The sequence below is a fragment of the Schistocerca nitens genome, chromosome 9, assembly GCF_023898315.1.
Source record: "Schistocerca nitens isolate TAMUIC-IGC-003100 chromosome 9, iqSchNite1.1, whole genome shotgun sequence".
Lineage (NCBI taxonomy): Eukaryota > Metazoa > Arthropoda > Insecta > Orthoptera > Acrididae > Schistocerca > Schistocerca nitens.
The window spans coordinates 29,749,083-29,764,424 of NC_064622.1; positions in this window are offsets into that span (position 1 = coordinate 29,749,083).

Below are 15,342 nucleotides of genomic sequence, written 5' to 3' on the forward strand. Positions count from 1 at the left end.
AAGGCATCTCAAAAGTAGAAACACGTTTCAGAATTGATCTGATATTAATCCCATAGATGTGGCAGAGATGGTACCCCTGTTGACTTCTTCCGACAAGAAACCTACCCGACACAGGAGAGGTTATAATGTACTGAGTGGAACACTGATACGGAAAAAGTTACGCAACTACCACGAAACCCCCACCACGTGTTTCTCAAGGCTCCTCCACGACGCGAAGCGTGCAATGTCCCGTCAGAGGCTACGCCAGTAGACGAGTCTTCAATAGAAACGGGATTAACATTTTCATCCAGTCAACTTTTTTTTGATTTCCCAATGTTTCCCTAAATTACTTCCACCATCTTCTGGAATGCTTCCATTAGTACCGCCATTGATAATTTTACTTCTTCAGTTGCGATAGTAATCCGTCTCATATGACCACGACGTCGACGAATTATGCTGACTTCACCTTTGGAGAGAAGAGAACCACTTGTATGAATATCAAGAGCTCAGATGGCAACCCAGTCCTAAGCAAAGAAGGGAGGGCAGAAAGGTGGAAGGAGTATATAGAGGGTTTATACAAGGGCGATGTACTTGAGGACAATATTATGGAAATGGAAGAGGATTTAGATGAAGATGAAATGGGAGCTACGATACTGCGTGAAGGGTTTGACAGAGCACTGAAAGACCTGAGTCGAAACAAGGCCCCGGGAGTAGACAACATTCCATTAGAACTACTGACGGCCTTGGGAGAGCCAGTCCTGACAAAACTCTACCATCTGGTGAGCAAGATGTATGAGACAGGCGAAATACCCACAGACTTCAAGACGAATATAATAATTCCAATCCCAAAGAAAGCAGGTGTTGACAGATGTGAAAATTACCGAACTATCATTTTAATAAGTCACAGCTGCAAAATACTAACGCGAATTCTTTACAGACGAATGGAAAAACTGGTAGAAGCGGACCTCGGGGAAGATCAGTTTGGATTCTGTAGAAATGTTGGAACACGTGAGGCAATACTAACCTTACGACTTATCTTAGAAGAAAGATTAAGAAAAGGCAAACCTACGTTTCTAGCATTTGTAGACTTAGAGAAAGCTTTTGACAACGTCAACTGGAATACCATCTTCCAAATTCTGAAGGTGGCAGGGGTAAAATACAGGGAGCGAAAGGCTATTTACAATTTTTACAGAAACCAGCTGGCAGTTATAAGAGTCGAGGGACATGAAAGGGAAGCAGTGGTTGGGAAGGCAGTAAGATAGGGTTGTAGCCTCTCCCCGATGTTATTCAATCTGTATATTGAGCAAGCAGTAAAGGAAACAAAAGAAAAATTCGGAGTAGGTATTAAAATTCATGGAGAAAAAGTAAAAACTTTGAGTTTCGCCGATGACATTGTAATTCTGTCAGAGACAGCAAAGGACTTGGAAGAGCAGTGGAACGGAATGGACAGTGTCTTGAAAGGAGGATATAAGATGAACACCAAGAAAAGCAAAACGAGGATAATGGAATGTAGTCAAATTAAATCGGGTGATGCTGAGGGGATTAGATTAGGAAATGAGACACTTAAAGTAGTAAAGGAGTTTTGCTATTTAGGGAGTAAAATAACTGATGATGGTCGAAGTAGAGAGGATATAAAATGTAGACTGGCAATGGCAAGGAAATCGTTTCTGAAGAAGAGAAATTTGTTAACATCGAGTGTAGATTTAAGTGTCAGGAAGTCGTTTCTGAAAGTATTTGTATGGAGTGTAGCCATGTATGGAAGTGAAACATGGACGATAACCAGTTTGGACAAGAAGAGAATAGAAGCTTTGGAAATGTGGTGCTACAGAATGTCATCAGGTATTTATTTTGTGGACTTTCTCAATGCGGAAACAACAACATCATAGTATATCTCAGCGATGAGACGAACTGTGTACAGGAAAAAATAAAGACATACAAAGGGATGTTGCCTATTGCCTACCTCCGTGTCGCTGTAGACCATTAGCGATAACTTAGAGAGTAAACAAAAGTGTTCACCATGTATAAAGAGGATGAGGCAGCCACTATCCCAAATACTCCCAGAATCATTAAATGTATGAAAGTGCGGTTTTCCCTGAACTTACAATTTCGATATGAATCACCAGGAACACAGTGAAGGTCATATTTTCTGTTAGTTATAGACTTTTACTAATATTCACCTCAAGAATAACCATTCTCAATAATTAGTGAAATTAATTGTGAATGACATAGAGCATTTATAAAATATGTAATGCAAAGGAAAACAAACATGAAACTACATTTGTTAATCGTCTACACTACCATCGCAGCGTATGATTAACTGGCAGTTTCAAATCTTAACTGTCCGCAGCTCGTGGTCGTGCGGTAGCGTTCTCGCTTCCCGCGCCCGGGTTCCTGGGTTCGATTCCCGGCGGGGTCAGGGAGTTTCCCCGCCTCGTGATGACTGGGTGTTGTGTGATGTCCTTAGTTTAGTTAGGTTTAAGTAGTTCAAAGTTCTAGGGGACTGATGACCATAGATGTTAAGTCCCATAGTGCTCACAGCCATTTGAACCATTTTGAATCAAATCTTAACTATTGTGAAGCATCAGGATTAAGGAGGATATACGATGCGGTGCTGAAAAGTAAAGCACCCGAAATTTATGTGAAAACTCTTAAAGACTTTGAAATAGAAAAAGATGTACTTGCCTTCTACATCTTTCGTCTTTGATGACAACTTCTGGAAATATCTACGAGTAACTGTTCAGAGCGGCCGGCCGGGGTGGCCGAGCGGTTCTAGGCGCTACAGTGTGGAACCGCGTGACCGCTACGGTCGCAAATTCGAATCCTGCCTCGGGCACGGGTGTGAGTGATGTCCTTAATCTAATTAGGTATAAGTAGTTCTAAGTTGTAGGGGACTGATGACCTCAGAAGGTAAGTCCCATCGTGCTCAGAGCCATTTGAACCATTTTGTTCAGAGCGAACAGAAACAAAATGACCACATACAACAAACAGTGGGAAAATCAGATGTCAGACTGAGATTCATAGTAAGATTCTTAAGGAACTGTAACTCACCCACGAAAGAGGGGCTTATAATGCGCTCGTTCTACCGATTCTTGAGTATCTTTCCCCTATCCGGGATTCCTACCGAGTAAGACTGACAGAAGAGGTAGAGAAGATCCCAAGAAAAGCCGCGCGTTTCGCCACGGGATCATTTAATTCAAGCGGAATTCACCACAAAATCCATTGGCAGACGTTACAAGAGAGGCGTTGTGGATCGCGGAGCGATTTACTATTGAAATTTTGAGAGAGCACTTTCCGGTAAGAGTGGAACAACGTGGGACTTCCCCCACACATTCGTCGCGCATAGTGACCACAAAGTGAAACTTTGATAAATTAGGGCCAATACAGAGGCTTACCAACAATATTTATTTCCGCGCGCTATTCGCCACTGGAACAGTGTTGGAGAGCTGAGGTAGTGGTACAAAAGTACCCTCTGCCAAACACCATAAGGTGACGTGCGTAGTATGATGTAGATGTCTTCGTATCTACACTCCTGGAAATGGAAAAAAGAACACATTGACACCGGTGTGTCAGACCCACCATACTTGCTCCGGACACTGCGAGAGGGCTGTACAAGCAATGATCACACGCACGGCACAGCGGACACACCAGGAACCGCGGTGTTGGCCGTCGAATGGCGCTAGCTGCGCAGCATTTGTGCACCGCCGCCGTCAGTGTCAGCCAGTTTGCCGTGGCATACGGAGCTCCATCGCAGTCTTTAACACTGGTAGCATGCCGCGACAGCGTGGACGTGAACCGTATGTGCAGTTGACGGACTTTGAGCGAGGGCGTATAGTGGGCATGCGGGAGGCCGGGTGGACGTACCGCCGAATTGCTCAACACGTGGGGCGTGAGGTCTCCAAAGTACATCGATGTTGTCGCCAGTGGTCGGCGGAAGGTGCACGTGCCCGTCGACCTGGGACCGGACCGCAGCGACGCACGGATGCACGCCAAGACCGTAGGATCCTACGCAGTGCCGTAGGGGACCGCACCGCCACTTCCCAGCAAATTAGGGACACTGTTGCTCCTGGGGTATCGGCGAGGACGATTCGCAACCGTCTCCATGAAGCTGGGCTACGGTCCCGCACACCGATAGGCCGTCTTCCGCTCACGCCCCAACATCGTGCAGCCCGCCTCCAGTGGTGTCGCGACAGGCGTGAATGGAGGGACGAATGGAGACGTGTCTTCTTCAGCGATGAGAGTCGCTTCTGCCTTGGTGCCAATGATGGTCGTATTCGTGTTTGGCGCCGTGCAGGTGAGCGCCACAATCAGGACTGCATACGACCGAGGCACACAGGGCCAACACCCGGCATCATGGTGTGGGGAGCGATCTCCTACACTGGCCGTACACCACTGGTGATCGTCGAGGGGACACTGAATAGTGCACGGTACATCCAAACCGTCATCGAACCCATCGTTCTACCATTCCTAGACCGGCAAGGGAACTTGCTGTTCCAACAGGACAATGCACGTCCGCATGTATCCCGTGCCACCCAACGTGCTCTAGAAGGTGTAAGTCAACTACCCTGGCCAGCAAGATCTCCGGATCTGTCCCCCATTGAGCATGTTTGGGACTGGATGAAGCGTCGTCTCACGCGGTCTGCACGTCCAGCACGAACGCTGGTCCAACTGAGGCGCCAGGTGGAAATGGCATGGCAAGCCGTTCCACAGGACTACATGCAGCATCTCTACGATCGTCTCCATGGGAGAATAGCAGCCTGCATTGCTGCGAAAGGTGGATATACACTGTAATAGTGCCGACATTGTGCATGCTCTGTTGCCTGTGTCTATGTGCCTGTGGTTCTGTCAGTGTGATCATGTGATGTATCTGACCCCAGGAATGTGTCAATAAAGTTTCCCCTTCCTGGGACAATGAATTCACGGTGTTCTTATTTCAATTTCCAGGAGTGTATTTATTTGCAGCGTTCCGCCGCTAGAGGGCTCCGAATTGTTGCATGTAACACGGCAGTGTGCAAAGAACTATACCGGCACATGAGAAGCGGCGCGCTGTAATCGAGTTTGGATTTCACAGAGTTCCTTCACACATGGAGCAAGTTCTCCTTCAGCATAACAAAGCCAAGACACACTCTAACGCTGCGAGATCTGCAAGAGTCCGACGCCTTGGGTTCACTGGCATCGATCATATTCCATACATATGAAGATGGCATCTGTTCTTTCGGACATGGATCCTGGGTTCGAGTCCCGGTCACGGCACACATTTTCAACTGTCCCCGTGGATGTATATCAACGCCGGTCAGCAGTTGATGGTATTGATTTAATTGTAATTTCATACTTCATACAGTCCCCACTTGGCCCCATCCGATTTTCATCTGTTTCCAAAACTCAAAGCACAGCTTCGACGATTTCTCTTTGATAATGATTTCACTGAGACAGTGATAGCGAAGAAGCGGTGGAAGCACACGAGAGGTTGTGGCTCCGTCAACAGAAGCAAACAGTCTATATTGACGGTATCAACAAACTGGTCTCGGCCGCGCGGGATTAGCCGAGCGGTCTTGGGCGCTGCAGTAATGGACTGTGCGGCTGGTCCCGGGGCAGATTCGAGTCCTCCCTCGGGCATGGGTGTGTCTGTTTGTCCTTTGGATAATTTAGGTTAAGTAGTGTGTAAGCTTAGTGACTGATAACCTTAGCAGTTAAGTCTCATAAGATTTCACACACATCTGAACATTTTTGAAAGTGGTCTCTCTTTGGGAAATATGTGCTCGTCGGTAGGGTGACAACGTCGGGAAATAAATTTGTAGACATGGGGAGAAAGATGTAGAACGTCAATGAAGTTTATTTCATTTCAGAGGTTTTAAGAGTACTGACATGAATAATTCGGAGGTTTAACATTTATGTACAGCCTCGTAATTTTTCAGGAAGCCGCCGTTGCGAAATTGTACGTGAATGACCCGTGCTACAATCGTTTACTTCTGTGCGACTGATACACCTACTGCTCGAGACACAATGTTAAATCGCTAGATCCGGAGCTCCAAGAAACTTGCACCACTCTCAAGCAACCCCAATCCCCTGCACGTTAGCCGTGAAGTGGAGCGACAGATGAGCTACCGCGGGCCTCCGCAGTCTTTGTGGAGTCAACCAATATAATCTAACCAGCTCACCAGTTCTGCAGAAAGGCCGAATTCGAAGCTGCTAGGTTATGAGAGAGGAGCACATTCGGTCGGGGGTTTTATCGATCGGCAAAGGCGCTGTCGTACAGAGATTAATCGGGTGATGGTGTGACGGAGAGCGTGTCGGAACACTTGAGGCTAATGTTACGATTCCACCGGAAGCTAAATCTGTATCACGGAACTTTCATGACTGTCAATGTGCAAGTGACCGAAGTACTGACGCAAACTCAGCCTGTTGCGTGACCACACATTTAGAGACAAGGAGACGAGCAAACAGCTGAATGCAGAATGGGCTACGGTCAACAGTAATCTAGTGCTTCTCAGGCGGAACATCGATAATGAACTAATAATATATCGTAGTTTGTCCCAGTTCTGAACGAAATCACATGAGATACGCAACGGAAATAGGCTCTGCATTAAATGGCACAACCAAACTGAATCAGTAATACAGAGAGCTACTATGTTAGTCACATATCATTAAAACTAGAAAAAGAGAATTTACACTACTGGCCATTAAAATTGCTACACCAAGAAGAAATGCATATGATAAACGGGTATTCATTGGACCAATATATTATATTAGATCTGACATGTGATTACATTTTCACGCAATTTAGGTGCATAGATCCTGAGAAATCAGTACCCAGAACAACCACGTCTGGCCGTAATAACGTCCTTGATACGCCTTGGCATTGAGACAAACAGAGCTTGAATGGCGTGTACAGGTACGGCTGCCCATGCAGCTTCAACACGATACCACAATTCATCAACTGTAGTGACTGGCGTATTGTGACGAGCCAGTTGCGCGGCCACCATTGTGATAATATTAAATTTTAAATGACCCAACCCACGTTTCGCGGGCCAACATGAGTGATTCGATTACATGAAGCTAAATCCAATGATAGTAGAAAATTCTGTCGATATTCTTAAATTTTTGGGCACTAACGATACACATAATTGAAAATACTGGGAAGTAATTGATAAGGAACTGAAAACAATAATCACACTGCCAAAGGCTTTCTGTTTGCTGATGAGGGAATTTTACAGAGCTGATGGACAGTACGTTAAAAATTATTATTTGAATATATGGAACACTTTCTGCTCAAAACATTGGCCATAAAACGTTGTACCTATCCTCTGAAAGTGGCGTTCTATTTCATAGCATTTGTACATTACATTTTATGTACGAGTGTCAACAATATTACTTTAGGTAAACTGTGTGCGAGTTTTAGTACCCAAAAAAAATACGTAATTTTTTTTCTCGTTGTAATACTTCTTCATGACTGCTATTATTTACAACTTAACACCAGTGCAAGTATTTACTCTGTATACAGACATATTCCTTGGACATCACCAACAAGACTTGGGAGGAATTATGAGTCCCTGATGACACAGACCCGTTACAGTGACTTAAAAACGAAAACAACTATATGTGCAACTGAAACCTGGAATTTAATGTTTCACAAATTACAATTTAGGGATCTCACCACAGAACAGACTGAGGGGGTGAAAGAGGAAACGCTATTCTACAACAATCCGTCTACATCAGTGGTGGAGTGAAGCGGATGAGAAAGTCAGGCGTGTTACGATAAACGAACGATACGGTTATCCATACAAAGTGGTACCATAAATCACAATATTCTTTAAATCACTATATGAGCGCGGATGTGCGCTTTGCTAATTTGGAATGCGACCCCGAAGTATCGAACATTGACAACGAGGCTTCGCACACGCTAGGCTAACGATTTTATGTGAATCCAAACTTTTCTTTCAACACTATAGTTTTCACAACTATCGTCATTCTTTGCCTGACGATGATATTAACTCTCTTTTAATGTATATTACACTACTCGCCATTAACATTGCTACACCAAGACGAAATATAGATGATAAACGGGTTTTCATTTGACAAATATACTATACTACAACTGACATGTGATTACACTTTCATGCAATTTGGGTGCATAGATCCCGAGAAATCAGTACCCAGAACAACCATCTCTGGCCGTTAATAATGGCCTTGATACGCCTGGGCATTGAGTCAAACAGAGCTTGGATGGCATGTCCAGGTACAGCTGCGCATGCAGCTTCAACACGATACCACAGTTCATCAAGAGTAGTGACTGGCGTCTTGTGATGAGCCAGTTGCTCGGCCACCATTGACCAGACATTTCCAATTGGTGAGAGATCTGAAGAATGTGCTGGTCAGTGCCGCAGTCGAACATTTTCTGTATTCAGAAAGGTCCGTAGATGACTTGCAATATGTGGTCGAGCATTATCCTGCTGAAATTTAGGGTTTCGCAGGGATCGAATGAAGGTAGAGCAACGGGTCATAACACATCTGAAATGTAACGTCCACTGTTCCAAGTGCCGTCAGTGTGAACAAGAGGTGACCAAGACGTGTAACCAATGGCACCCCATACCATCACGCCGGGTGATACGCCAGTATGGCGATGACCAATACACGCTTCCAATGTGCGTTCACCGCGATGTCGCCAAAGACGGATGCGACCATTATGATGGAGTAAACAGAACCTGGATTCATCCGAAAAAGTGATGTTTTGTCATTCGTGCACCCAGTTCGTCGTTGAGTACACCATCGCTGGTTCTCCTGTCTGTGATGCAGCGTCAAGGGTAACTGCAGCCATGGTCTCCGAGCTGATAGTCCATGCTGCTTCAAACTGGGTCGAACTGTTCGTGCAGATGGTTGTTGTCTTGCAAACGTCCCCATCTGTTGACTCAGGGATCGAGTTGTGGCTGCACGATCCGTTACAGCCATGCGGGTAAGATGCTTGCCATCTCGACTGCTATTGATACGAGGCCGTTGGGATCCAGCACAGCGTTCCGTATTACCCCCTCCCCCCCCTGAACCCACCGTCTCCATATTCTGCTAACAGTCATTGGATCTCGACCAACGCGAGCAGCAATGTGGAGATGCGATAAATCGCAATTGCGATAGGCCACAATGCGACCTTTATCAAAGTCGGAAACGTGATGGTACGCATTTCTCCAGGCAACGCCGGTCAACTGCTGTTTGTGTATGAGAAATCGGTTGGAAACTTCCCTCATGTCAGCACGTTGTAGGTGTTGCCGTCGGCGCCAACCTTGTGTGAATACTCTGAAAAGCTAATCATTTGCATATCACAGACTCTTCCTCCTGTCGGTGAAATTTCACGTCCGTAGCACGTCATCTTCGTGGTGTAGCAATTTTAATTATCAGTAGTGTAATGACACAGAATTTTATAATTACATTTTTATTATTGATAACTGGAGCTGTGATACAGCGCTTAAGGTAGTAGACGCTCCTTGATTAAGGATACACGGAAATTCGTAAGACCTGTTTGTTATTTCGCTCAATACATAGACGCGTGTCGATATAGCATGACAAGGTTCTGCCTATTGCCAGTTTCATATTTCATAAATCACCGCTTACGCTGTGGTGCTGATTCCTCTCTCGATAATGGGTCCTAAACCTAGCAATTTGTGGTTCTTGTGTGGCAACACAAAACTCGTTCACGAAGTTAACAACAGGTGCTGGTGGTTCAAATGGCTCTGAGCACTATGGGACTCAACCGCTGAGGTCATTAGTCCCCTAGAACTTAGAACTAGTTAAACCTAACTAACCTAAGGACATCACAAACATCCATGCCCGAGGCAGGATTCGAACCTGCGACCGTAGCGGTCTTGCGGTTCCAGACTGCAGCGCCTTTAACCGCACGGCCACTTCGGCCGGCTAACAGGTGCTGGTGGTACTGATAACTAATCTGGTCGACCTCGCATTCAGAATGAAATATCTAATTCGCAGAGTTTTTCATATAGAAATGTATAATGACTGATAGTGTGAAATAGGTAAATTTCCCCAGAAATGTACTTGTTTCAATAGTTGTAAATTAATGACAGTGAGACTGCGTCCTTATTGTTGTTGTTGTTGTGGTCTTCAGTCCTGAGACTGGTTTGATGCAGCTCTCCATGCTACTCTATCCTGTGCAAGCTTCTTCATCTCCCAGTACCTACTGCAACCTACATCCTTCTGAATCTGCTTAGTGTATTCATCTCTTGGTCTCCCTCTACGATTTTTACCCTCCACGCTGCCCTCCAATGCTAAATTTGTGATCCCTTGATGCCTCAAAACATGGCCTACCAACAGATCCCTTCTTCTAGTCAAGTTGTGCCACAAACTTCTCTTCTCCCCAATCCTGTTCAATACCTCCTCATTAGTTACGTGATCTACCCACCTTATCTTCAGCATTCTTCTGTAGCACCACATTTCGAAAGCTTCTATTCTCTTCTTGTCCAAACTAGTTATCGTCCATGTCTCACTTCCATACATGGCCACACTCCATACAAATACTTTCAGAAACGACTTCCTGACACCTAAATCTATACTCGATGTTAACAAATTTCTCTTCTTGAGAAACGCTTTCCTTGCCATTGCCAGTCTACATTTTATATCCTCTCTACTTCGACCATCATCGGTTATTTTACTCCCTAAATAGCAAAACTCCTTTACTACTTTAAGTGTCTCATTTCCTAATATAATCCCCTCAGCATCACCCGATTTAATTTGACTACATTCCATTATCCTCGTTTTGCTTTTGTTGATGTTCATCTTATATCCTCCTTTCAAGACACTGTCCGTTCAACTGCTCTTCCAAGTCCTTTGCTGTCTCTGACAGAATTATAATGTCATCGGCGAACCTCAAAGTTTTTACTTCTTCTCCATGAATTTTAATACCTAATCCAAATTTTTCTTTTGTTTCCTTTACTGCTTGCTCAATATACAGATTGAATAACATCGGGGAGAGGCTACAACCCTGTCTCACTCCTTTCCCAACCACTGCTTCCCTTTCATGCCCCTCGACTCTTATAACTGCCATCTGGTTTCTGTACAAATTGTAAATAGCCTTTCGCTCCCTGTATTTTACCCCTGCCACCTTCAGAATTTGAAAGAGAGTATTCCAGTTAACATTGTCAAAAGCTTTCTCTAAGTCTACAAATGCTAGAAACGTAGGTTTGCCTTTTCTTAATCTTTCTTCCAAGATAAGTCGTAAGGTCAGTATTGCCTCACGTGTTCCAACATTTCTACGGAATCCAAACTGATCTTCCCCGAGGTCGGCTTCTACCAGTTTTTCCATTCGTCTGTAAAGATTTCGCGTTAGTATTTTGCAGCTGTGACTTATTAAACTGATAGTTCGGTAATTTTCACATCTGTCAACACCTGCTTTCTTTGGGATTGGAATTATTATATTCTTCTTGAAGTCTGAGGGTATTTCACCTGTCTCATACATCGTGCTCACCAGATGGTAGAGTTTTGTCAGGACTGGCTCTCCCGAGGCCATCAGTAGTTCTGATGGAATGTTGTCTACTCCCGGGGCCTTGTTTCGACTCAGGTCTTTCAGTGCTCTGTCAAACTCTTCACGCAGTATCTTATCTCCCATTTCGTCTTCATCTACATCCTCTTCCATTTCCATAATATTGTCCTCAAGTACATCTCCCTTGTATAAACCCTCTATATACTCCTTCCACCTTTCTGCCTTCCCTTCTTTACTTAGAACTGGGTTGCCATCTGAGCTCTTGATATTCATACAAGTGGTTCTCTTCTCTCCAAAGGTCTCTTTAATTTTCCTGTAGGCAGTATCTATCTTACCCCTAGTGAGACAAGCCTCTACATCCTTACATTTGTCCTCTAGCCATCCCTGCTTAGCCATTTTGCACTTCCTGTCGATTTCATTTTTGAGACGTTTGTATTCCTTTTTGCCTGCTTCATTTACTGCATTTTTATATTTTCTCCTTTCATCAATTAAATTCAATATTTCTTCTGTTACCCAAGGATTTCTATTAGCCCTCGTCTTTTTACCTACTTGATCGTCTGCTGCCTTCACCACTTCATCCCTCAGAGCTACCCATTCTTCTTCTACTGTATTTCTTTCCCCCATTCCTGTCAATTGTCCCCTTATGCTCTCCCTGAAACTCTGTACAACCTCTGGTTTAGTCAGTTTATCCAGGTCCCATCTCCTTAAATTCCCACCTTTTTGCAGTTTCTTCAGTTTCAATCTGCAGTTCATAACCAATAGATTGTGGTCAGAATCCACATCTGCCCCAGGAAATGTCTTACAATTTAAAACCTGGTTCCTAAATCTCTGTCTTACCATTATATAATCTATCTGAAACCTGTCAGTATCTCCAGGCTTCTTCCATGTATACAGCCTCCTTTCATGATTCTTGAACCAAGTGTTAGCTATGATTAAGTTATGCTCTGTGCAAAATTCTACAAGGCGGCTTCCTCTTTCATTAGAATATTAAAACCTTGTCGTCTTAACGTTCGGTTTACAGGGGATGGGCAAAAATATGGAATAATCACGCGGAAAGCATGCTCGAACATAAATGAAGATGCTAAGCAAGCTTGCAGGTTGCGCTGTTGAATTTGACCGCAAACGGCACCTGGAAATTGTCCTCACTACGTTGCAAGTTTCATTCGTGTTGGGAACTTTGTTCAGTGTAGTTGTAACTGAATTATATCGGAGCTATGTCAGTTAGAACGTACGCAAATTGTTACTGCTTGTATGGTGCGTGCTTTAGTAGTCAAGGTATCAGTAGTAATTGGTGTTTCGAGAGACAACGTATCGAAGATTTACCGATATACTGCATGCAGGTAATGAGCAAAAACATCATACACTAAGCGACAACGCGAACGAAAATGTGTTGAGTGATCGTAACAGAGGGTCACTGTGAGGACTGTAACGATAGCTGCCGGCTGGTGTGGCCGAGTGGTTCTAGGCGCTTCAGTCCGGAACCGCGCGACCGCTACGGTCGCAGGTTTGAATCCCGCCTCGGGCATGGATGTGTGTGATGTCCTTAGGTTAGTTAGGTTGAAGTAGTTCTAAGTTCTAGGGGACTGATGATCTCAGGTGTTAAGTCCGATAGTGCTCAGAGCCATTTCAACCATTTTTTTATTGTAGTGATAGCTGCAAGAGTCACTCTCGAAAATCCTGTCAGCACCAAAACAACGCGGAGGGGCTCCATACGCTGGGAGTTAGAGGCCTAGCTGGACTACCAAAACCGCTCGCCAGTGATTCAAATGCCAGTAGCAGGAAAACGTCAGGCCGAAGGTATAAACCTGCTTTATGGAGCAACGGAAGAATGTGATTTGGTCTGAGGACTCTTGCTTAGGCCGAACGCTGTGGCCGAGTGATTCTAGGCGCTTCCGTCCGGAACCGCGCTGCTGCTACTGTCGCAGGTTGAAATCCTGCCTCGGGCATGGATGTGTGTGATGTCCTTAGGTTAGTTTGGTTTAAGTAGTTCTAAGGCTAGGGGACTGATGACCTCGGATGTTAAGTCCCATGGTGTTTAGAGCCATTTGTACAATTCTGAGTCTTGCTTCACACTGTTTCGAACCTCTGGCCGTGTTTACGCCTCAAAACTGAAACACTGCGGAGGTTCGGTCACGATTTGGGCAGGCATATTATGGTATTCCATGGGACCCATGGTTACGCTGCTAGGTAGCATTACTGCCAAGGACTAAGCGACTATTTTAGCTGACCAGGTCTATCACATGGTACAATGCTCGTTCCTAACGGTGATATTACGCTTCAAAATGACAGGGCTTCCGTTTACACAACTCGGGCCGCCCAGGTTTTGAGAGCAAGGGGACGAGTGATCCCATCTCCACTGACCACCTCGGACACCAGACCTCGATATAATTTAGACTCTGTGGTCTACTTTAGGGACAACGGTGCGTGATCACTTTTGTCCTCCATCACTATTACCCAAACTTGTCATTAATTTCCAGGGAAAAATGTACAGTTTTCCCCATAAAGGCATTCAGGACTTGTGCTCATTCATTTGGAGACCACAGGAAGCTGGTTTGAACGCCAAGGTTTTTCCTACACTTCATCAAGCATCTTAATGTTTTTTGTTTATCCAGTTTTTTGTCCGTCCCATATGGTTCCCACGGCATTACGTCACTGACAAAGTATTTCAGACTACTGCTCTCATCGCACAATACAGCTGAAGGTTATCCTTAGGAGACATGTTGATCCTGTAGAGCACTGCCGTTATGTGGTAAAGGGGCTACAAATCAGTCGTACAAAGGAGATTTTACGATAATACCATGCAATAATATTTAGCCTTAATAATGAATTCAGTTCAGTGACGAGGAGAGTCTGCAAGTTTCTTCAGGTTTGACATATCCCCCTGCAGTAGTTCATTGATGATTACATACCGTAGACCTATCAATATGCGGGGATGCTGACTGCTACCTTTCTCCCACAGTTGCATCCAACTGCTACTTAACTAAATTACTTAGCGAGCCAGTGGAGGTCAACATTGGTGTCCAAATGTTGACAAAACCAGTAATTAGGGGTGGAGTACTGTTGTCATTTTTCCAGAGCAGAATGCCAATGAAGCACGAATGGAAAACTTGGATATTCGGAATCTTGAAATAAGGATCCCGGTTCTAGTTCACGATTACTTGATTGTGTCATGGTACGAGAAATATCCATAAAAGGTAACACAAACACCATTTGCCTAAGCCGAACCCTCTGCACACGGCCAACGGTGTACTCGATACTATGCGCAATTTGAAAAGAGAGCAAATTGTGACTTGTTGATCCACAGCGCACACGTTCAGCTGAGAGCTAACCAGTTTCTATCTTGATTGCCGCATTGCATACGTGTCGTTTTATGTGTCACAGCGACTAATAGTCTTTCACTAGATACCCAACGGCAAATACCAACTGCATGGTTGGGACGGACCTGCATTCACTGGTCGCAGCAGCTACTGTCATGTCTGAAACAAATTGTCATTGGCAGGGTGTTTCACTCGCCTTGAGACCCTGCTGGTTAGGATCTATCCAAGCCCAATGTTCTCTTACTCCATAATCGGCCAACCCGTTTCAAAATAGTAGCATAATACGAGGGTAAGTGAATTATTATCCGCATTTCAGTTATATTTTTGTTGATTTTAGTAGTACTGTCATTTTGCGCTGATGACTCATGCTTTACTTATTTGTTGTTATATCTTCGCAAAATGGTTCAAATGGCTCTGAGCACTATGGGACTTAACATTTGAGGCCATCAGTCATCCATAACTTAGAACTACTTAAACCTAACTAGCCTAAGGACATCACACACATCCATGCCTGAGGCAGGATTCGAACCTGCGGCCGTAGCAGTCGCGCGGTTCCGGACTGCAGCGCCT